This window comes from Eptesicus fuscus, chromosome 3 (genome assembly GCF_027574615.1).
Source record: "Eptesicus fuscus isolate TK198812 chromosome 3, DD_ASM_mEF_20220401, whole genome shotgun sequence".
NCBI classification, from domain to species: domain Eukaryota; kingdom Metazoa; phylum Chordata; class Mammalia; order Chiroptera; family Vespertilionidae; genus Eptesicus; species Eptesicus fuscus.
In genome coordinates, this window is record NC_072475.1 from 35,624,675 (window position 1) to 35,644,120 (window position 19,446).

Here is a 19,446-nt window from a genome sequence, read left to right on the forward strand (position 1 = left end):
TTTATTTTATAAGTAAATTCTGATTTTACTAGAATAAATATAAAAATATATTATGCTTAGATCAAAAGTTATAGTTAAACATAAAAACATATTTATAGATGTTATCAAATTGTTTCTATTATAAATATGCAAAAGCTATTTTAAAGGTTTAGCTTAAATGGTTTCCTTCCTTCCATGTTGATTGACAGTTCATTAAGATCAATAAGCTGCATTTGTGTCATCAGTCTGCAAGGCAGTATTGAAATACATTTTCTGCTTCTCACGTAATCTATGTAAAAAGGATACATAAAACATTAAGCTGCAATTCCTGTCTTTCTCTTGCTGTGATGAAGTCAAAGTTTAAAAGAAGGAAATCTCAAAATGAGGCAAGGAGATAAAGTTAAAAGAGATGGTAAACAAAGGACCCCTATTTTGCTTCTATACAGATGACACAAAAGTCAATATGAGTTTTGAAATATGTGAGTCTAGTTGCTTTAATAAAGAAAAAAGTACAGTTGGATTCTGGGCACAGTAGGAAAAAGTCTGGCCAAAGATGTAATTATTATTTTTCTAATATAGTTTTATAGGTATGTATATAAGTGCCATCTATGTTTACTTTGCATAACTGACACTTGTCTATCATAAGGTACAAAGCTTTAAGTTCAAGAAACATGAGCTAAAAAGTCATATGTTAAGTATTGTGCTGACTTCAGAGACGACAACGTAGAAACAACTTAATGTTTATATAAAATATGGGACCATGTATATATGCTACTTTTTTAAAATTACTACACAGTTCAAAATCAATATTGACGCTTGAGTCACCTGTATGAAAGAAAAAAAGTTCATTCCTTACCATAGCTTTTAAATAGTATAAATATTGATAAAATGTATATTAATATACATGTATAATAGATGTATAACAGATGTATCTATTTATTCTACTTTTTAATATTTTAGTCAAAGTATATATTGCATTTTCCCAAAATATTAACATAATACCAGGTACTAAACTAAAGAGTTTGCATATATTATCTAATTTAAATTTTTTTAAAGACATATATTCTAGTCATTACTGACAACGTGGGAATGATGAAGTAATGTGATTTGATAAAAGTTACTTAACTTGGACATTGCTGATAATTAGCATAGCTGGTGTATAAACACAGGACTTTCTGGTAGAAACATTTACTGCTGAACATATATTTATGTGTCCCTCCATATTTCACAGGACTTTTGCAGTTAATTTGTGTAATATAACTAGATCTAACTAATGTGCTATGAGTATAAGACACTTATGATAATTCTAAGTCACAGCTCTTCACAACTCAGTCATAAAAAAAGATGAAATATAGCTATTTGCAATAACATATAATACTCTTGATAGTATTATGGTAAGTGAACGAAGTCTGATTGAAAAGGGAAAAAATTTATTATGATTTTACTCATATGTGAAATATAAAACAAAAAGTAGCAAACTAACAAAACAAAAACAAACTCTCAGATGTAGACAATAGAATTATGGTTACCAGAGAGAGGTGGGTAAGGGGAGGATGAAGTGGGTAAATGGGGTTAAATATATGCTAACAGAAGAAAACCAGACTTTGGGTGGTATGCACCCAGTGAAGTATACAGATATAAAATTATAATCCTGTATACCTGAAAATTATATGATTTTATTAACCAACTAGAGGCCCAATGCACAAAATTCCTGCAAGAGTAGGCCTTCCTTACCCTGGCTGCCGGCACTGACTTCCATCTGGCACCGGGACCCAGGCTTCCCTTGCAGACCCAGCTTCGTCTGGAAGGTCATCCGGAAGGATGTCCAGTCTTATTAGCATATTATGCTTTTATTATTATAGAACTGGGAGCCCAGTGCACGAATATGAGCACCTTGAAAAAAATTGTGGGCCGCCAGGCTGCGGTGGACACAGGGGCAGGTCTCGGCCCATCCTCCACACCCCTTACTGGCCCCTCCTGCTGTGGCTCCCGGTCCCCTGTCTGTGGCCAATCGGGATTGGCACCCAGTGCTGGCAGTGGGTGTGAGTGGCGGCTCCAGCACTGGCTGTGGATGTGAGTTATGGCCCAGGTACCCACTGTGGGTGCAAGCGGGGCTGTTGCTGGCAACAGGTGCGAGAGGTGACTGCCAGCTCGATCACACCTCAGGGCTTCTCCACCTCCCCCTGCTCCTGAGGGGTGACCGGGGCTGGCAGCCACTGCTCACACCCACTGATGGTGCCAAGCAATTGGGGCTGGTGCTGGGCACCAGCAACGGTGTGAGCAGCGGCTCCAGCACCAGCAGCAGGTGCAAGTGCTGGGCAGGACCATGGCGCACAGGAGCAAAGAATTTTCAGTAACCACCAGAGGCTCTCCCAATGACAGTGACCAACACCCTATCTTGGCCTGGCACCCCCGCTCACTTACTCCACCATCCTGCCATGGCCAATGCCCACCATGTCCCATGCTCTGCTGCCTGCTGTCCACACCCATCATGTTCTGCACATGGCCCCTGGTGGACAGCGCATGTCATAGAGACCGGTTGTTCAGTTGTTTGGTTGTTCTGCTGTTCGGTCTACTTGCATATTAGCCTTTTATTATATAGGATATTGCCCCAATCATTTATTTATTTATTCATTTTTATTGAGCTAATATGCTAATTAGACCAGACAGCGGAATGGTGGGGCCACAGGGCTGCAAGGCGAGCGCCAAAGGAGCTGGGACTGCGAGGGCCAAGGCAGCCGGGGCTGCAAGGGCCTACCCTTGCACGACTTTCATGCATTGAGCCTCTAGTTAAGAAATAATTGTCAGTAAATGATCTGTCAATTCTTTCACTTCACCTGCTATGACAGTCAGCAACATTCCCCATGGTGAATTCTAAAGTATCCTAAGGCCCCAAATGAGCATATGGTGTAAAACACCCATTGACAATATTGTTGTATTAAGTCACTTAGATTTGAAGGTTAATTTATTATTGTATCATAGCACAGGAGGTAATTAATAAAATCTCTAAATCTCTGTGCTTAATCTCAATGCTATAATAGTTGCTGTGATTTAGAGTTAGTAAAGGAAAAAGGAAAACTCAGTCAAACCACTGGGCTTCAAAAAGATAAAAAGGAAGCGAATAGAGAGATTATTATCCAGAAAATACAAAATAAAATAATAAAATAAATGCAAACATAGTTGTAATTTTAGTAACTATAAGTAGGTTTAATCAGTTGAAAGAAATTTTTTTCAGCTCTAGTTGGTTTGGCTCAGTTGATAGAACATCGGCCTGTGGACTGAGGGGTCCCAGGTTTGATTCTGGCCAAGGGCATATGCCTGGGTTGTTGGCTTGATCCCCAGTGTGGGGTGTGCAGGAGGCAGCCGATCAATGATTCTCTCTCATCATTGCTGTTTCTATCTCTCTCTCTCCCTCTCCCTTCCTCTCTGAAATCAATAAAATATATTTTAAAAAAAGAATTTTTTTCAGACGGTGTTTTTTTTTTTAATTTTAAGAACTGCAGTTGTGTTCTAATTTCAATTTATAAAAAATATTATGAGACAGAAAACCTAAAAGTAAATGGATTTTAAAAATTATATGCCAAGCAAATACTAAACAAAGAAAACTGATATAGGATTATTAACATCACACAAAATAGGTTTTAAAGCACAAACTTAGATTACAAATTCAATTAGAATATTATCTCATTAGGATAAAGAGAATAAATATCCAAGAAGGTATAGCAATTCTGAATATGTAGGCTCCATTTCATTTTTACAGAATGAAAACTCATCAAATTATAAGAAGGATTTAATACATTCAGAATCACAATGTAAGAGTTTTAATGCACTGTTCTCAGAAAGTGATAGATCAAAAATTACCTGAAGGGTACAGGGAAACTAAGGATACATTGGTATCCTCGGATACTTTGCTATCCCTAGAATGAGGACAGAAGTTAGGGTTACTAGGTAAGGGAGTGTACCTAGAAGAGACATTTTGGTGCTTTATGATAAACTAAATGCCCGATGCACAAAGATTTGTGCAGAATGGGCCTTCCTTACCCTGGCTAACAGCACAGTCTTTGCTCCGGCCCGAAGCCACCTTTCTGTCTTCCCACGCTGCCCAGAGGCCCGGAGCGGCTGGGGTGGAGTGAAACACCTGTGTCATCGACATGGCGATGAATCAAGCGTCCCGCCCCTGGCCACTGCCGCCTGTGTGTGCAAATTAACCCATCATTTTTTGGGGTTAATTTGCATACTCACTCCTGATTGGCTGGTGGGCATCGCTAAGGTATGGTCAATTTGCATCTTTATCTTTTATTAGTGGAGATGGTGAGTTTTCTTCTAGAGGCATTAGAGACAGGATAATGGACTCAATAAATTATTTTTAATATGTCATAACAGATGTGCCATGATGATGCAATGAACAAATTTCATAGCCTACAGTCACTAGTATACTTTTGGTGTATATGGTGTGTTTACCAAATTTTCCATTCTTCTTCCATATTTTTATCATACACACAAACAAATAATTTGAGTTTTACTTCTATCATTTTGTTGTGTAAAAAGTAAGCATTGAGAGTTCTAACATCTTAGTACCATTTCCAGTGTTGCCTCTAAACAGGTGTGTAATGTTAAGCAAGTTATTTCCATTTTTAACCCTTTTCTGCAAATTGAGGTGATATCAGACAGCCAATATTTCTTTCATTACTTACTGCACCATAAATTAATGTAAATGGTTTGAACTTTGGGGGATTATTTTTGTTACTTATAAATGTATATTTAAATTATATATTTCAGATATATAATAATTTAGCAATTAATTTTGTTCATTAAAAAATGAGAAAAATAAAGTACCTGAAAGGCATCGTACAGATCTGAGACAATAAAACCCTGGCACTTCTTAATCTGCCTAATTCAATGCAATAGATCCATGCCAGTTTGTGTCCTCAATCTTCTAAATAAGTTAAATGAAGGGGCACTGGTTTTAATGTCCCCTTTAAAAATGGTACATTGTTAGCAACGTATTATATATGAAATGAAATATGAAACAGTCACATTACTAAATATAGCCACTTTGTATGCTGTTTCCCATTAAATATATATTTTAAATGAAGAAACATACATTTATATTAAATGATACATTTTTCCAAAGTTAAAGTTTACCTGAATGCTTTGATAAGATTTTCAGAATTGCTGTTATCACTTTGTTTTTAAGTTTGCTAAATGTATTCTTATGCCTCCTCTTATTAATATTATATATGTAGTTTGCCATCACATTCATACTTAGGTTTTACATTTTCTATATAAAAGTTTGATATCACCATAAAATATATACTTAGATAAATATATACATTTGATAATGTCAATTACCCACCCAAATATCTTTTATTAGATTCTGCTGTCTATAATGCTAGCTCTCAAAGTCTAATCCCTCAACCACTTGTGTCAGAATAATGAGGGATGCTTATTTTAAAACTAGTAGCCCATTTGCAGGAAGAATCCTGCAAGCGGCAGCTGCGGCCGCATGCACTGCCACTGCCGCCACCATTGTGTCCACTGTGCCTGCACCTGCTCCGCCCCGCCCAGGCTTTCCATCTGGCAGCCACCTTGCTTTCCGCTTTTCCTCCCTCTTCCTTTTAAGTTGTCTTCAGTCTTCACTCCTCCCTCCCTCAGTATATGCAAATTAACCGCCATCTTTTTTTGGTAATTTGCATACTCACCCTGATTGGCTGGCGGGCATGGCTTTGGCTGGTGGGCGTGGCTTGGGCATAGCGAAGGTGTCATCAATTTGCATATTACTATTTTATTAGGTAGGATGATGAATTCTAGCTTTTCTATGCAGGTCAACTGATTTAGAATCTTGTATCTGTGTATGCTGGGGTGGGGTTATGTTTAAAAATGTTTATTTTTTAAAAAGTTTCATAGGTGCTTCTGATGTAGATAGATCAGAGATCAGACACAGATATTCTGGTCTGTAGTACAAAGTCTATATACTTTACTATAACATACGAACCCCTTCACAGCCTTGCTCCAACTATTACCATAATTGCTTAATGTGATCTGGCAGGTTTGTTGGTAGAACTAAATGAAATCATGTGTTCACAGTTCTATTGAAATGTATGGCACATAGAAGACTTTCAGTTAACACTTGCTTCTATCTTCTACCCTTCTTTGGAATATGCAAAAGCCCCACATTTATCATATCACCTCTTTATTTGCCTAGTTCCTTTACAAAGAGTGAGCATACATACACCATGGTACATACACCATAAAATAATGTTCTTATATACTCTGAGGAACTAAAAATACAATGATCACTCAAACTTCAGGAAGTAAAGGAAGACGGGCTCCTGAAGTTTGTGGAAAGAATTTACCTTCCTCCTCTCAGAGGCGTGCTCTGTGGAGCCCTGGCCTTTACACAGATCTCCTGTGTAGAGGCGACTGCTCACTTCAGTGCATCTTTATAAAGAAAACATGGCGTTTTTTTAGGGAAAACATGGAAGTTGGTTAAGATCCACTTCACATTCTAGAAAATAGTCACATTAAGCTCTTTAGATAGTCCCAAACCTCTGTTATTAGACTGACTTCCTCAATAATCTCAGGACGCCTCAATGACCAACCACAGGTTAACAATTCAAGAGAATAGTGTTATTGAGTTTTAGACAGTAAGGTCTCACAGACAAGGAAACTCAGGGCCACAAAGGTGCAAGGACTAAGTCTCTATATTCTAAATCGGAAGATATTGTGTTTTTAACAACATGAGTACAGATATGAACTTTGGTGATGGTGGTAACATGGGAACACAAGTCATTAATTACCAAATAAAATGCAGAAATCAAAACGTTATCTTTACCTTTCCAGAGCAGGTTTTGCTTTGACCTGTTATGTGGAATGGCATAAGCCTTTTTCTAGGTTAATTTATTAATAATCGGTATTGTTATTTTTTTTTAAATTTGATAAGACATCTCAACGTAAATGGCATGGCTTTTCCCTTTATGAGGAACTTATTGACAAGGAAAGAAATCTCTCAAAATATGTACTTTTTCTAAACTTCATTTTCATTTGTTCCTTTAAAAGAATCATCGTTCCATCAAAACGGACTTCCCAGTGGTTAGTCAGAACACTTGGTTGCCTGTTGATCTTGCTGAGACTACTCCCCTAAACTCTACCCGCCTCTCTACACTGTATTCTTTATTTAAGGTCCAACAGAAGTGAAATCTCCAGGAATTGTGTTTGGGCCATTGCTGTTCACAATGACCACAGTGTTCTTATTGAACACTTGGAAGCACCATTTTATATGCTCATTTGTTTTTTCTTGCTGATATCTTAGCTTCCAACCTATAACCTCCTTAACAACAAGAACTACTCTATAGCAATTATCCAAGGACTCCTGAATTGTAGGTGCTTTATAAGCACTTCGTCAAAATTAATACTTCTAAGGTAAAAATTAATTAAATATGAAATTAAGACTCATGTAACACTGGGTAACAGGTGTTTGATAATAATATTAAGAACTTTTTTATTTGTTGGTCAGTGTTGTTCTGTGGGATATGCTAAGATGTTTGAGAAGAAAGGAGCTATAAGAATCCTGTCTATCGCTAAGCAGCGTGTGAAGAACAGAGAAACCATGAAAATTCCAAAGCGTGACAGTGTGCTTTGGTTGTGCAACTCCATATGTACATAAAATTTTACCAGGTAGCCAAATCTATAGATGATTATTTTATTTTTGTTTGTTTTTCAATTAGTATACACAGAAGGAAATAATTACATTAACAATTAACATAAAAATGATAGTATTATTAAATAAATAATTGACTTATACAATTGAATTCATTGTTATCAATATATCCTTTGCTTAAGGAGTAGGTGTTAGAAAGAAATGCAATCTTTATTCTTTACTGAAGCACTGTTTTATTAAATTTCTGAAGAGTAAACTAAAACCACATTATTTTGTGTGTACCAATATTCAGTGTTATGCTCTGAAAATGCAATCTCTAAAAATAAGCTATAAGTAGAAAATCATTGAACTCTTCTGTCTTCCCGCATTTTGCATATTTGATGTGTCTGTAGCATTATTATAAACTTTGCTAAATCCATTCTCTAACTTTCTCTGATTAATTACTTTGGTAATTGACCAAGTGCACAATTTAATGTACAATTACCTTTTATTAAAAATAAACAGCACCTCCCCTCTTTGCTACACCTACAGTGGTATCTGCAATGACAGAAAACTCAGTTTCTGTTGTGGTAGTGGGTGGAGTAGGCGGACAGCCAGCTCTTCCCACCCAAAAACACAAACTTTTTTTGGGAGAGACTTTAATGAAATAGATGTAAGATAATAAAATGCATTTTCAATATTTTAAATTTATTATTGTATAAAAATATGCAAAATCCAACTAAGCAACCTTGAGTCAACTGATGTAAGAGCATGTGCTTGGCATGAAATATGCTGCTTCTTCTGATTCTTACCTGGATGATATACAGCCTACCCAGTGCCTTCCTTACAGAGGGAATTTTCTCCCAGAAGCCTTTCCTGATCCCTCAGATTTATTAGGATACCCGTACACCTCCTCATAGCATCCTATAGCATGTAACTACTTAATAATTATAGTCAATATCTGGCTCTACTCATGAGAAGAGCCATACATGGGCAGGTCTGTTTTTGGGGGGTGCACAAGAAATTTACTTGAAATAAGTAAATGTGTTATAGTTTGGCTATAAAGTGGATAATGGGTTAGAGGCAGACATTTAGATCAATCAGGGAATTTAGGGAATATTCCAGATGAAAGATAACGAGAATCTTAATTCTGGATTTTAGCCATGTTAGGGGTACATACATTTTATGTATTTAGGGGTATATTAATTTTGCTCTGCACCATTTAATTTCTGTTTTTGCTGGGAAAATGGGCTGGGTATGTCAGGAGTATGTCCTTGCTTCCTGTCCTCTGTTGATGTCACAGCTTTGGAAAGCAATCCTGAGGTCTGCTCATTTCTGAGATCCCTGATTCCCCTAGCCCATGGCTGGCTGCCCTGAGGTTTGTTATCCACAGGGCATTTATTGCTAAATTGGGAGTTTTCTACTATAAAGTGACATAAATCAGAGTCAGGTCACGTCAGGATGAACATAATAGCCTGAAGGGCACCAGGCACCACAAAACCATGTTATGAAGGCTCTCACCAGACCACAATATATCGATGATGCCTCAGTTCTGAAAGATAAGGGAAGTGAGAAGGACTCCCTACAGATCACTGAATCTTGCCCATACGCCTTGGTTGAGTTTTAGGGTTTTCTGACTCCCTGCCCCACATACCACATACAAACTTACTTCCCATGTCAAGAACTCCACTTTAGTTATACTGGTTTATTCTTGTTTCTCTAGAAAGTTTATACTTATTTCTGCCCCAAGGTTTTAGCACATTTTATTCACCTCATCTGGAATATTTCCCCCTTTTTACATTTTAGATTCTCAAGCCCAAAATATATACATGTGGTATAGTTGCATAATGTGTTTAATGTGGACTAAAAAATTGGTGCTTACTGATTTTCTACTGTTGACTTCTTTCTTTAATTGTGTGAAAGTGATAGGACTTGTCTCTATCAGGAAAATAACTCCTAAGGAAAGAAACTGTCTTATATTTCTCTTTTCTCCCATATCACAGTGATGATAACATAATAAAGGCTCAATAGACACTGGTGGGATGGTTCCTGATTCATATACTACCTGTCAGATTATGTTACACCAAGCCATAGCAACCCAGTCTCTCTCAATTTCTTTCTCACACTAACCCATCAACAGGTGTATGATTATCTCACAGCACTACTTTCTAGAGTAGGATATATTGCATTTTAAGTCTGACTGATGACATAAAAACAATCCCACTGTGATAGTATGACTTACAGCTTAGGTTTGAGGTATAAACTATGGTTACTTTAATTTTGAATTATAAAATGGAAGAAATCACAAGTTTACTGGGTGTTTCTGTCTGTAACTAAAAAAGAAATTACATTGTAGAACCATGGTAGTGCTATTGCTTTAATGAACCTATTTATGTCTAACCACATTGTTCATGCATTATCTAGTAAATTCATTCAAAGCCTTAGGCAGATACTGTCACCATACTGGTCAATGAAACAGAGTAATTGAGGGGGACAATAACTATCCTCTAGATACTCACAGTTTAATTAATACATATACATACTTTTCTCTCTGGGCTAGTAAGGGAAAGATTGTGACAAAGTCAGAAAATATAAAAATACCTCCATATAAAGCAACAAGGCAACAGAATATGATCCATAAAGTTCAAGAAAAATGTATTTGTGTATATATTTTCCTTTATTACATTCCTAAAAAAACTCTTTAAACATTTAAATACAACACACAACAGTAGAGGCTGGGGACAGGTGCCTATCACACTGCTGGCCTTGACTTCTGTCTCTAGCCTCTACTATTGTGTGTGTGTGCCCATGGCTAGCCCCTGTAACCACATGAGTACAAGCTGACAGCCAGGGCACCCACCGCTGTTTGTGTACTTGGATCCAGTCCTGACTGTTGTCATAGGCCTGTACTGCTGCATGCACCTGCAGATTGGCCCTGTGGTGCACACCTGCATGCTGCTGGCACTGACTCCTCTCATTGGACCTCAGCAAAGTGTGTGGGTGTGCAACTAGTCCTTGCAAAAGGACAAGTGCACACTGAGAGTTTAGACCCCATAGCTGCTCATACACCCACAGTTGGCCCTAGCCCTTGCCACTGGCTGAGGCCCTTGCCAATGTGTGTGTACCTGCAGCCAAAACCCTGCCACTATGCAGGCACCTGCAGCCAGCTTCACAGTCATGAGCATACTATCAGCTCTGGCCACCAACACTACCACCTCCCTGGTCCCTTGCCTCTGAGGACCCCAATAGCTCTTACTGCCATATGGAACCCCACACAGCTCTTGTTGTCAAGGATAACACCATTGTCAATGATATACATTTGAGCTGCCTGAGCCAATGAGACCTTCATCACTCCAAATCTCAAAATATTTGTGAATTTTTCAATTCTTGTTATCAATTTCTAGATTTATACCATTGTGGTCATAAAAGATGCTGATATGATTGGAACCTTCTTAATTTAACACTTTTATTCTGTGGCCTAACGTAGGATAGATCATGTGACCTAACATATGATCTATCCTGGAGGATGCTCCATGTGTATTTGAGAAAAAAAATATTTATTGTTCTCTGTTGGATGGAATGTTCTGTACATGTCTAAGTCCAAATTGTCTGTCTGATTTAAGTTCAAAGTTTTCCTATGGATTTCCAGTCTGGATGATCTATCCATTTTTGAAAGAGGGATATTATTGTATTGCTGTCTATTTTCTCCTTCCAGGGCTATTAATATTTGCTGTATAGATGCTCCTATGTTTGGTCATAAACATTTGTAAATGCTATATCCTCTTGTTGGATTGCTCCCTTTATCATTATATTGTGCTCTTCTTTGTCTATTAGTACAATTGTCATCTTATATAAATACCAGAGGCCCGGTGCACAAAATTCATGCACTGGGTGTGTGTGTGTGTCCCTCAGCCCAGCCTGCACCCTCTCCAATCTGGGACACCTTGAGGACAGTCAGACATCGCTCTCATAATCCAGGACTGCAGGCTCCCAACCGCTCGCCTGCCTGCCTGCCTGATTGCCCTTAACTGCTTCTGCCTGCCAGCCTGATCACCCCCTAACCACTCCCCTGCCAGCCTGATCGATGCCTAACTGCTCCCTTGCTGGCCCGATTGCCCCTAACTGCCCTCCCTTGCCAGCCTGGTCACCCCTAATTGCCCTCCCCTGCTGGCCCAATCACCCCTAACTTCCCTCCCTTGCCAGCCTGGTTGCCCCTAACTGCCTCCCCTGCCAGCCCGATTACCCCTAACTGCCCTCCCCTGATGGCCTGGTCGCCCCTAACTTCCGTCCCCTGCTGGTCCGGTCACCCCTAACTTCCCTCCCTTGCCAGCCTGGTCACCCCTAACTGCCCTCCACTGCAGGCCTAGTTCCCCCCCCAACTGCCCGCCCCTACAGGTTTGGTCCCCCCCAACTGCCCTGCCCTGTAGGCTTGGTTCCCCCCACTGCCCTCCCCTGCAGGGCTGGTCTCCCCCAACTGCCCTCCCCTGCAGGCTTGATCACCCCCAACTGCCCTCCCTTTCAGGCCTGGTCCCTCCCAACTACCTTCCTCTGCTGTCCTGATTGCCCACAACTGCCCTCCCCTGCTGGCCATCTTGTGGTGGCCATCTTGTGTCCACATGGGGGCAGCCATCTTTGAACACATAGGGGCGGCCATCTTGTGTGTTGGAGTTATAGTCAATTTGCATATTACCTCTTTATTATATAGGATAGCAGCCTCTCCTATCTTTGGGTTTTCATTTGTATGAAATCTTCTTTCATCCCTTTGCATTCAGTCTGGATTTATTCTTAAAGATGAAGTATCTGGTATGCAGGATATAGTTAGGTCTTGTATTTTTATTCATTCAGCCACTCTATATCTTTTTTTAATGGAAAATTTAGTCCATTTACATTTAAGGTAATTATTGATAGTTATGGACCTACTATTGCCATTTGGTTAATTGTTTTCTGGCTGTTGTAATTCCTCTGTGTCTTTATATGTCTCTTGCTCTCTTCTTTTGTGATTTGATAATTTTCTGTAGTGGTATATTTCAAGTTTTTTTTTTAATTTTTGTATATATTTTGTAGGTGTGTAATTTTGTGATTACCATGAGGGCTTTATAAAATACCTTATATTTATAATTGTCTATTTTAAACTGAAGGCAACTTGAGTTCAAATGCATACTAAAGCTCTCTCCATTTTAACTCTCCTACATCTTCTACATCTTATGTTTTGATGTCCCAATGTGCCTCTTTAATATTGAATAGTCAGTAAAATATTATTGTGGTTATAGTTATGTTAATACTTTTTATTATATAACCTTATACTATATTTATGAGAAATTTATCACTATCAAAGATTAGAATATTCTGGAGTTTACTACTGAGCTGTGGGTGGGCTGCATGGAAGCCTACAAGCAGGTCCAAAAGGGGCCCTTGAAGCTGAAAGGCTTGCAGAGGTTGGTATGACCAAGTGGAAGAAGATAAAGAAGGATGCGTGAAACTCCTGGAAGCCATCAGAACAAGCAAAAAGAACAAGGAGAAAAAGTGGCAAGGCCAGGACAAGCTGACCCTGGCCCAGGTGGCCTTCGAGAAGATTCAGGAAAAGTGGCAAATGGAAAGGATCTTGAAGCAAGCCCCAAAACCCACAAGCAAAAAGTGGAGGACTTCAACAGACACTTGGATATACTCACTGAACACTATGACATTCCCAAAGTCAGCTGGATGAAGTCGTCTTCCCATCCAGAGTATGAATTGGCTCCAAGGGGAAACAGAAGGCCAGGTTGGGGTTATGTTTGGTGCCTATGGTATTTTCTAGAAACATTCTTTACACACACCCTTGCGTCTTCTTCTAAGACAGTACTTTTCAATGCAGTGTGCCCTCATTCTGGAACTTGACTAAAGTAAGACTATCCTTTTACTCTATTTTAGTTTCTCAGTAGCACATTGAAGATGAAGCTTTTTAGTTTAGACTGGAAATTATTGAGAGTTTAACTATAGATTAAGGTGATTTCTGTGTAAGTGCCATGGAAATGATTTTACACCCATGTTGCATCTGACTCAAGTTGACAGCCAGCCAGCTGTCTCTGCCTAAATAAACTGCCTCCAGAGGGGAAGCTGCTACATGCAGACCCCCCTGGGGCCCTGCACGTGCTGCCCTTCCAAGCCCGTCAAGCTGGGGCTGGGGAAGCCACTTGCAGCTTTGTGGCCATCAGACTGCCTTCTCAGCCCACCTGGTCAGGGAGAATAACCACCCAAGGCAAGGATGGAATGAACACCTTGCCCCTTTCTGAATCGAGCTGGTGGCAGCCTGTTTCCCCAACATCCCCATTCCATTCATGTCAAGTGGGTATTGCCATGGCAGATATTGCCCGTCAAATACCATGTTCTTTGTAATGGAACCCAGACACCGCCTGCCTCACTACCTTCACCACTGGGCTCCAGGCAGCTCCCAATGTTTGTTCAGAGTTGGCACATACATGGAACCTGTTTGGCATTCCAGGCCTAAGGGCACCTCAGGGAAATGGGACCAGGGCAGACCCCATCACAGACAGGAGTGCCGTCCAAGGGGAGGGCCCAGGTTCCGGTGCTGAAGAGCCAGAGTCTTTGAAAGCCTGCATGTCCCCACCGCATGAGGATCAGACAGCATATGCTACTGGAAGAAATGGTCTCTGTTGAGATACATCTGAAGAAACAATAAATTCAGAAGAAAAAAATCTAAGTGTTGGGTTTGGAGCTGTCATATGTGAACTGCAGAATAAAGCAAAACCAGTTATTTAAAAAATATTAGAGTATTCTGAATTTAACTATATATTTGCCTTTTCCAGTAAAAATTATACTTTAATATGTTTTTGCTCTTACTAATTACCATCCTTTTGTTTCAGCTTGAAGAATTCCCTCTAACATTTTTTATAAGGCTGGACTAGTGGTAATAAGCTTTTTTAGCTTTTACTTGTTTGAAAAACTCGATCTCTCTTTCAATTCTAAAGGGAAATTCTGCTGGGAAAAAGTATTATTGATTGGTTGATTGGCATATTTTTTTCTTTCAGCACTTCATGTATAATAAAGAGGTAATATGCAAATTAATCCTCACGTCCTCACAAGATGGCTGCCTATGACTAGGCTGGCAGGGGTGTTAGTGAGGAATGACCAAACAACTGAACAAGCAGGCTGTGTGGTGCAACCAGGCCAGCAGTGGGGGCAGTTAGGGGTGACCAGGCTGGCAGGGGGGGCAGTAAGCGGCGACCAGGCCGACGGAGGGCCAGTGAGGGGTGACCAGGCCAGCGGGGGGGGGGGTGCAGTTGTGGGGGACCAGGCCAGCATGCAGAGGCAGTGAGGAGTGATTAGGCTGGCAGGCAGGTGAGCGAATAGGAGTCAGCAGTCCAGGATTGTGAGAGGGATGTCCGACTGCCAGTTTAGGCCCGATCCCTGGGATAGGGCCTAAACAGGCAGTCGGACATCTCCCAAGGGGTCCCAGATTGGAGAGGGTGCAGGCTGGGCTGAGGGGACCCTACCATGCACGAATTTTGTGCACTGGGCCTCTAGTTAAATATATAATTCCAATCTCTCCCAATTTACACACTTTCTGTTGATAACTTTGCTGATAGTCTTATAAAAATTTCCTTTAAGTAACAAGTTGTTTTATTTTGCTGTTTATTTTTTTAAGATTGTTTATTGATTTGTAGAGAAAGAGAGAGAGAGAACATTTATGTGAACAAAAAAGCAATCACTGCCTCCTGACGCCCTCCACAGGGGATGGAGCCTGCAACCCAGGCATGTGCCCTGACTGGGATTCAAACCTGCAACCTTTTGGTGCATGGGACGATGACCAAACCAATGAGCCTCATCAGCTAGGGCTCTTTTGGGGGAATAAGGACACATATAAAGAAGAAAAAAAAAAAAGATGCTCCCCCTGACTTTAACTTTTGCCAATTAAATTATAATGTGTCTTGCCCTGGGTGTCTTTGGATTTATCTTATTTAAAACTGTCTGGGATTCCTGTATCTAGATGTCTGTTTCTTTCCCCAAATTTAGAAGTGTTCAATCATTATGTCTTTAAATAAGGTTTCTGTCTCTTTCTTTTCTCTATCTGGGTCACATACTGTATAATGCTTATTTATAGTGATCCATTTGATGGTGTCCCATATGCTCCTTAAGCTATCTTTACTCTTATTCATTATTTTTTCTTTTCTGACTAGATGAATTCCACTGTTCTGTGTTTGAGTTTGCCAGTTCTTTCTTCCATTTGATCTAATCTGATGTTAAAACCTTGTATTTAATTTTTAATTTCAAATATTGTATTATCACCTTTATGGTTTCTGTTTGGTACTTTCTTGTATTTTTCTATCTCTTTATTAAAATTATTTCTTTGCTCATGCATTGTTCTCCTAATCTTGGTGAGCAAATTTATGGCAATTATTTTGAACTCTTTATCAAGTAAATAACATCTTCATTTTATTGAATTCTGTTTCTGGAATTTTATTTTGTTATTTGTTTGAAGCATATTTCTTTGTTTCTTCATTTTCCTTGACTCTGTGTTTGCTTCTATTCATCTGATAAACTAGTTACCTCTCCTATTCTTGATGAAATGGTCTCTTATAGGAGATGAACCTTATCATTCAGCCTGCTCTAGCTCTTGGTTGTCTATCAAATCTTTGTGATTGTCCAAGCTGAATTCTTTGTTTTTAGTGGCTCCCAGTAGTTGAGGATGTGCCAAGATCTGTCAGTGTCCCAAAGGGAGGATCTTAGCACCTAGATGCAGGCTGATTGAAAGCCAAGTGCTCAGGCACCAACTTTTGAAGCATGTAATAAACTTCTTTCAGGGAAAAGTTAGGAGATGCATATTTCACTCTGCTACCTCACCTGTATACTGAGCCCTGGAGCATTAGCCAGTTAAGAAGTGTTTTTTGGCTGCCAAGGCTCAGTGGTTGAACATTGACCTATGAACCAGGAAGTCATGGTTCAATTCCCACTCAGGGCAGATGCCAGGGTTGCAGTGGGGGATGTGCCGGAGGCAAATGATCAATGATTTTCTCTCATGATTGATATGTCTATCTCTCTCTCTCCCTCGCCCTTCCTCTCTGGAATCAATTAAAAATACATTAACAAACGAGAAGTGTTTTTTGCTACATTCTGTGTGACCATGAATGCGAGCCCCAACTGACCATCATAGTCAGAAGATCAAGGGATGCATTTCCTGAGTGGTAGCTACACATATAGGTACCACGCATGTACACAACCTCCTTTCAGAACACCACCAGTGACTTGCAGCCGAGCAGAGGGAGTACACAAAGATGGCGCTTGCCATTCTCTCCAGTCTCCAAAGAGAATTTCATTTGGCCCGTAGATGTGTGTTAAATTAGAAACCTGACCCTCAGGCTGTAGATTTTTAGATATGCAGCTAGAACGTTTTTCAAGGAAAGACTAGGATATGGTCTTTTATTTAATTAATTTATTTATTTTTTGCCTGCAGCCTCTGCACTGAACCTTAGCCACCAAGATGTTCAAGAACTGTTTTTCTGTTTGCTATAGTGTTGTGGGTCTTGGGGACACAAGCCCCAATGGCTTTCAGTGCTAGGTATTTTGGGCTTCTATCCCTCAAATATAAATCTTAAAGGTTAGGACACTAGATGGTGGATCCAAACACTTCTCTCCTCAGAGAAAAGCTAAGAGTTGTGAGCTCCTGACACATTGTAGGTCCCTGTGGTGCAGTGGGCTTTAGGGCCAGAGTATGTCTCAGACTTTCTTATCATTTTTATGTGTGTGGGTTTTGTTTTGTTTTGTTTTGTTTTCCTTAGCCTAGGAATCACTCAGGTAATTTCTGGAGTTTTTCAGAGGGAATTATTTTGTGTGTAGCAGAAGACTTGGAATGTTCATGAGAGGAGATGAATTAAGAGTCTCCTATGTCATCATCTTAGACTGGAACCCAGTAAGGCTTGTACTCAATGTTTTTAACACAGGCTTAATGCCCCCACTACCTGTCTCTTGGCTTGTCAAGATAATGAAATGAGATATTTGGGTATAAAGCACTGAAAAAAAGAATGGGGCCTTGCATAAATATAAAAGAAGGTTGTCTGGCATGACTGAAGAAGGTTAAATTCTATAGTGGGTGAGAAGTGTATGCATGTGTCTCATCTCCTCTCACTTCATGGCAAGGCATACGCAAATCTCCCTCTTGTTTACGCAGCTGCAAATAAAGCCGATTTAGTCTAAGCAGTCTATCATGGGCCAGGTGACTTAGAAATCCCAAAATTTGTTGCCAGGTTCTTTCTGAAAGGAAAAAACAAGGTGACTGGCTTATATTCCAGTTGTTGGAGCTGCCAAATGACTCTTAAGAAAGCAAAACAAAACAACTCCAGCAGCACACAGAGAAGTCGTCTTTCTCCTCCCTCCCCATTCTTTCATTTTAATCTTTTGTGTGCTTTCCAGATTCCAAAAGTGTAAATAAAATATGTCTGTTCTGTAGTTTCTATTATCCAGTGCAAATTGGAAAAAGAAACTATAGTGCTTCTTAATCTTCTTTAAAAATTTCTTTTTGCAAATAATTTATTTCCAAATATCAGTGTCTTTGCATGAGTTGGATGGGGTGTGATGGAATAGAAGCAGGATTCATATCAATCTATTGCAGACGGCATAATCAGAATAGGCACTTTCCCAGGATTTTTGTGATCACTAAGCTGTTGATAAAACTCTGAAAAGACCTTAGGCATTGGGGAAGAAGTGGTTGCTACATTTGGAAGAAAAATATCTCAAAGAAATAAAGGGATGTCAAAGTTTCTTTTTCCTTCTTTATTTCTAAGAAATGTGTTTCTCCAAGCATATAGAATATCAAATTGAATTGTATTTTTATCATAATATAAGTTGTGTAAACAATTGAGAAATATAACTTTGAAATGTTAAATGGAATTTGACCCTTGTTGAATATGTGGATTTTAATATTAAACACCATATTTTTCTTTTTTTTTTTTTTTTTTTTTTTTTTTTAATTTAAATATATTTTATTGATATTTCACAGAGAGGAAGAGAGAGGGATAGAGAGTTAGAAACATCGATGAGAGAGAAACATCGATCAGCTGCCTCCTGCACACCCCCCACTGGGGATGTGCCCGCAACCAAGGCACATGCCCTTGACCGGAATCGAACCTCGGACCCTTGAGTCCGCAGGCCGACGCTCTATCCACTGAGCCAAACCGGTTTCGGCCCATATTTTTCTTATAAGTTATATCTCTTATGTGTTCTGTACTGTTTCAATTTAGTGTACTAATTTCCCTTCTGTGGTTTTACAAAACAGTATTTTCACTGACTACCAACATTTCATAGTTTATTAATAACATTAACTCAGCCACATTTTACTGTATGCCAGCTTTAGGTCTATAAGAAATGTAGGACATTTATATAGACCCAGTAAATACTCAATATCAGTTGAGAGAAAGAGGGAGAGTAACAATACCATTTGCCACCCATCTGAAGTTTCTTTGAGATGTATATGAATGCATATGACTTCTTCAGTCTACTAAGAGATGCTAGTTCAGCTGTAGTGAATATATTGGCTTTCAAACACAGTTTTGGAGTCTAGTGGTGGGGGATACACATGTATGAAAACTCCAAGTATGAGTTTTGGGGATGCCATTTAGAATTTTATATTTTAAAATTTAATTTAAAAATTGATCTTGAAGTGGTATAAACATTATTAGTTTTTATAAATTTTAGAAAACTAATTAGGAACATAGTAAAGCATAAAGGAAAAGAATACCTAAGATTTTAAAGGCATTTTTTAGATTGAATTATATTTTAAATGAAATCAATTAATCATTAATTTTATCTGAAGTTTTACTTAGTTCAATGACCAGATA

The 19,446-nt window shown here is 39.2% G+C and overlaps 1 protein-coding gene and 1 pseudogene across 1 annotated transcript in view; both read left to right on the forward strand.

Moving 5' to 3' along the window:
- NAALADL2 (N-acetylated alpha-linked acidic dipeptidase like 2) overlaps window positions 1-19,446 on the forward strand; it is a 630,481-nt gene that overhangs the window by 555,619 nt on the left and 55,416 nt on the right. The window lies entirely within an intron of this gene.
- Window positions 12,998-13,492, forward strand: LOC114231812 (protein FAM32A-like; annotated as a pseudogene).